Here is a 6,089-nt window from a genome sequence, read left to right as displayed (position 1 = left end):
ATTAAAAAAGAAAAATAAAATCCTGATCAGAGTAACATCTTGGAAGTAAATTGCAACTGAGGATAAGAACATAACCTTCTGGATCACGAGCTCTGAGTTTAGATGTATACAATGACGTGTACCTATGTGCTTCACATAGTCTGACAAACTTGTGGCTTGCAAACAGGTATTTTCTCAGGCACTGTTTCCCAACTGATGCCAGATCCTGCTTACCAGTAACCTCATCACCTTGCTTGTAACACCTGTGCAGCACTGAGGTTTGTGAAACACAGCCCGTCTTTCTAGCACCACTCTTCCTGGAACTGTCCCTCCTCAAACAGCCTCAGGGAGGGACTCTATTTTAACCCACCACTGCACATTGATTCTTGGCAGTATGCCGATCCATTTAATGCATCAGATGCTTTGTTCCAAGCATTTGATTTCGGGCAGCCTTGGGACTGACAGAGCTGCACTAGCATTCTGCACATTTAGGCTGTGGAAGACAACGGAGTTGGATGAGAATTGCTTCTGTGATTACTGCCCACATGCATGGTGCTGTGTTCAGAAAGGGAGAACTAGCAGTGCACAGCAGGGTAATACGGCATTGTAAATATGAAAAGTTCAACAACAGCTCCAAAGCATCTACCTGATGAGGCAAGGCTTCAGCTCTAGCCCTGATCAAAAACTGTGATGCTTCGTTAAGGTTGTCTGCCATTCCTCCGCCTCAAGGAGAGACTGCTATCATAACTGGCCTGTGCAGCAGTTTTCCCAACTATAGCAGGACCTACACCATTAGTACCACTGCCCTGAGGATGCTGATGTGGTCAAGCATGTTCTCCTCAGCTATTAACAACAAATCGACCCTAACAATTAACTTGAACACTTGCCACAGATATTTAAGCATTACTTTGCTGGAAGAAGGAAAGGTCAAGAAGGATCTTGATAAGCTGCCAAACAAAGCAATATTTAAACAGTCTCAGATCTGCTTCCCTGCTCAGTACTTCATAGCTATAACAAGGCTGCAGGAAAAAAAATAGAACTGTATTGCTTGGGTTTGGCCATTGCAGGCAATTCATCTCAGCAGAATATGTAAATACATGATGGAACCTTTGCCAAAAATACACTGCCTCTCCTGTCCTCTCCTCTCCCTGGTTTCAGGGTGGAGACAGATTCCTCAAACACACTTGCAAGGCCAGTAATGATCTCTAATGCTTTTTAACACTAAGATGCTGAGGGATGATATAGTTCAAGAACAAGTTTTCCTCCTTTTAAGAGGCCATTAAAAAAAAAAAAAAAAAAAAACACACACACAAACAACCACCTCTGATTATTTCGATAATGCCATTTACACTGTAGGCCCACAGGTGGGTCTGTCAGCAAAGTGGTGTGAGGGAAACACCTGGCCATTAGAACAAGAATAGTTTTGTCAATTGGCTTTGTTTTTTTGTGAAAAGGTTTTGTTGCTAAAGAAAACATGGCACTGAGCTACACCTTAAGTTACATTTCGTTAGAGTGAAGTATTCTCACAGACTCCAATTCACACAAGCTCTGTGCACTCAGGCCCAAGTGTGAAGAACAGGCCGAATCCCACCCCAGTAACTGCCAACAGCCACGGGGCCGTGGCTACAGGCATTGAGGCAGTATTAGGAGACATTTAGCTCTTGGCTTGCAACTTTCAAATCCCTCTTTTTCCAAACACGTTGCTCTCTTCTCAGTGCACAAGATAGCATGAGTAGCACAAACTGCCACATAAACTCTGACTGTGACTTCCACCTAACCTAGGGATGATCAATCACCAAGAAAATGATTCTGAAGCAAGGTGGAGCTCACCACACTTGAGCATGTTCCTCATGCACACTTGAGTGGTTCCTTTCTCACCCAACACCACACTGCCTCTTTGGCTGTCAGTGATAGAAATTTCTATTTGGCTTCACTAACTGAAGAATAGATCCAGGTCTTAAAAAAATAGTTTAAAAGGTAATAAAGCAAGAAATATAAGGATGAGTTTTGTTTTTGCTTTAAATGTAGACCTGTTCAGTGCAAAGCAGTTGTGCCACCACAAGAAAAGGCTTACCCGATTCTAGAAACCACAGCGAGCAGCCGAGGGTGGAGTGGGGAACCTGTAAACGAATACTGCCACCAAAGCACCTGCATCATGAAACTACACCCGCACCAGCCCTGTCCTTCACCCCACAGCTTCCCACAGAAGAATCACAGAATCACAGAATTTCTAGGTTGGAAGAGACCTCAAGATCATCGAGTCCAACCTCTGACCTAACGCTAACAGTCCCCACTAAACCATATCCCTAAGCTCTACATCTAAACGTCTTTTAAAGACTTCCAGGGATGGGGACTCCACCACTTCCCTGGGCAGCCTGTTCCAATGCCTCACAACCCTTTCAGTAAAGATCTTCCTAATATCCAACCTAAAACTCCCCTGGCGCAACTTAAGCCCATTCCCCCTCGTCCTGGCACCAGGCACGTGGGAGAACAGACCAACCCCCACCTCGCTACAGCCTCCCTTGAGGTACCTATAGAGAGCGATAAGGTCGCCCCTGAGCCTCCTCTTCTCCAGCCTGAACAAGCCCAGCTCCCTCAGCCGCTCCTCGTAGGACTTGTTCTCCAGGCCCCTCACCAGCTTCGTTGCCCTTCTCTGCACCCGCTCAAGCACCTCGATGTCCTTCTTGTAGCTAGGGGCCCAAAACTGAACACAGTACTCGAGGTGCGGCCTCACCAGAGCCGAATATAGGGGGACAATCACCTCCCTAGCCCTGCTGGTCACACTGTTCCTGATACAAGCCAGGATGCCGTTGGCCTTCTTGGCCACCTGAGCACACTGCTGGCTCATATTCAGCCGACTATCCACCATCACTCCCAGGTCCTTCTCTGCCTGGCAGCTCTCCAACCATTCCTCTCCCAGCCTGTAGCTCTGCTTGGGGTTATTGTGCCCCAGGTGCAGGACCCAGCACTTGGCCTTGTTGAACTTCATGCAGTTGACCTCAGCCCATCGGTGCAGCCTATCCAGATCCTCCTGCAGAGCCAGTGGCACTGACTGTTCTGCCCCACAGGCTCCCTGCTGAACAAGTCCCCAGAGAGGCCTCCCAAGCCGGGCTGCAATGCAGAGCCTTCAGACTGCTGCTGTGTTCTGGAACCCTTCAAGGGAAGCTCCTCTCCCCTCTTCTTCCCTGTAAAATAGGTCACTATGTAGAAGAGACGCTTTATGGGAGGCAATCATGTTAATGGCACCTCCTAAAGCTCTGCTTGCCAAGGATACCATTCTGGGGCACCACTAGGACCACAACTTCACTCTATTTACCACAGCCCTTCTCTGTTGGTACAAGGGGACCACTCCCCATCCCTACTAGGGAGGCCTGGCTAGGGAATGAAGATGCAGCTGGGGAGAGCTGTCCTGCTTAGAGGCACCTGAGGGGCAGGGCAGTGCACAACAGCCAGGAACAGGTGCGGAGATCACAGTCTGCCCACAGCTTGTGAGGAAACCACATCTGCAATGCAAATTGACCATGCACCAGCAAGTCATTATCCTGGACAGACCTGCAGGCCTGATCTTCCTTCACTTCTAAAAGGGAAATGGGGATTTTCATGATAAACATTCATGTGGTAGAAGCACTGCTGAGCAGACAACTACTAGACGAGGCATAAACCAAGTATTTAATTAGCCATTCAACTGATTTCCCTGTGTCTTGGGTGTTCCCTGCCACTTGCCACGTGCCCATCCCTGTTATTGCCTACCTCTTCCCAGATCAATGCCCAAACCACCCACCAGCATCAGGAGGTATTGCGATGTTGTGTATCCCCAGCAAGCAAACTTCAGCATCAGGAAAGGAAAAGCGCTGCTCCCAAGAGATCATTTCAAATCAGCCAGGTGACAGTGACAACCACAGGTGGAAGAAAAGGTCTCTTAAGTGCGCAGTTTTACACAGTGCCCCCAGCATTTGACAAATAATTCCTGTATCAGTATCACGTAAGATTTATACTCATAATTAACCAGAAGCATTCTATGAATAAAGTATCAGTCCCTGGGGAAGAAGAAAAAAAAAAAAGCAAACCCCACAAGCCTGATACTCTGTATGAGAAGGACCTGCAGCAGTACAGAAAACATCCATGTCCTCACAGCACAGCTCCTTATGGATCACTCCCTGGAGGGGGAAAGGTCTGTCCAAGCTGCAGGTTCTCCAGACAGCTGGCTTTTCCACAGCACCACTAAGTACAGCATTTGATCATGGTAATGGGGTTACAGGAGGCCTAGAGCAGCTCCAGTGCTGACCTCATTGTGAACCCAGTTCTTTCAGATGGAGACCCTGCAAAGGGTATAAAATGCATCAAGCTGCCAACAGCCTATGTAACTGGGAACACTTCTAAAATCCAGTGTGTGTTTCACCAAAATAGGTTCGTTTTGGTTGAGGTAATATTTGTGTCACTTCAGACAGCAAACAGTCCTCCTAGAGAAAACATGAGAGGGGTTTCTCCTCTCCTCACCCAGAGTAGGCTTAAGAATACTCACACTTAAAAAACCAAAAACCTAAAAAGTCCTAAATCACACTCTTTTGAACCTAAATTTCCTGACTTTTACTGCTGTGGTGGCAGGGAGGCAGGAATGAATTACTGGGGTGTACATGAACTTCTTAAACTGCCATGTTGCTGGCAAAGCTCTGTGCAAGCACACACCACAGCACAGCCAGACTCCCGCTCCCCACACCCCCACGGGACCTGCAGGCTTCTGCTGGAGGTCGCCACTCCTGCAGCCACAGACTGTGCAAGTTCAGCTCCAGGCAAAACCGGACAGGTTCACCGAACTCACCTCTCAGTGCATGCCCACACGATCCCTTCTGCTGGCACAACTGCGGTACTGCCCAACCCGTGGGCAAAAAATCAGGAGTAACATCTTTAATGTGAATCATTAGCGGCTCTCAACAGGTCTCTGTGGCTTCACTAACTGAAAGGTTCCAACTTGGAATTGTTCTGAGAACTTCAAGCCTTTAACAGGGCCTCCAGACTCTTACCTGCCTCACCACTCCACCCATAGCACCCTGGGGGTGCTTAGGAACCTTTGTACCCTGCACCAGCCCACCTGCTGTGAGCAAAGCAGGACACAAAGCCCCCCGCTGCAAGCTCCAGCATGGGAGCACACAAACCACCAAGTGGTCAAACAATTACGTGATAAGAATCTGCAACAGTCACTGAATAATTTGTGGGATAAACTATTCCTGGAGCATTTGATCAGCTCCACTGGCTATCGTTATTTTTGCTGAATCAACAGCTCCCATCAGAGCATATGCTCTAGAGAAAACAAGCAGCACTGTGACAGGTTAGGAGATATTTACTAAATTAAACGCACACCCCGCTTGCTCCTCTAAGCCATAATGCAGTACATACATAGAAATCCAAGCAGCTACATGCATATCCTTTCTGAAGTGGCTGTCTGTGCATACACAATCTGTCCCTTCAAGGTTTTTCCATTAACATACCCATGTGCAGAGCTATAAATCAAAATGAAAGGGAACAGAGCAGGCCAGCAGAAGAGCAAGGGAAAGAAAATATATTGTAGGCTGTTTTGCAAAAAGGCTGTGATTAGCTATTATCAGTTAAAAGCACAGTCACAGACAGAGAGATTCAGAGCCTTAGTGGCCTACAATGGAGAGCTAAGTGGAAGGTTAGAGGGAAACAATGCTTTTAGCTGATCTTGAAAGCAGAAACAAGCGTGACAGGAAGAAAAAAAAAAAAAGATTTAAACCATTGATGAATACATACTTATATTCAGAAGTTATGGCAAGCAGAAATAAGGAGACAACAGTACTGACTTCCTTAGAGAAGTCAGAAGAGACAAAGCCAAGTAGGGAAATGCAGCAGCAAAGAACATACAGAATCACAGAATCACAGAATTTCTAGGTTGGAAGAGACCTCAAGATCATCGAGTCCAACCTCTGACCTAACGCTAGCAGTCCCCACTAAACCATATCCCTAAGCTCTACATCTAAATGTCTTTTGAAGACTTCCAGGGATGGTGACTCCACCACTTCCCTGGGCAGCCTGTTCCAATGCCTCACGACCCTTTCAGTAAAGAAGTTCTTCCTAACATCTAACCTAAAACT

This window comes from Netta rufina (assembly GCF_964035555.1).
Source record: "Netta rufina genome assembly, chromosome: 11".
Classification (NCBI taxonomy): Eukaryota; Metazoa; Chordata; class Aves; order Anseriformes; family Anatidae; genus Netta; species Netta rufina.
Note: the sequence above shows the minus strand (reverse complement) of the source record.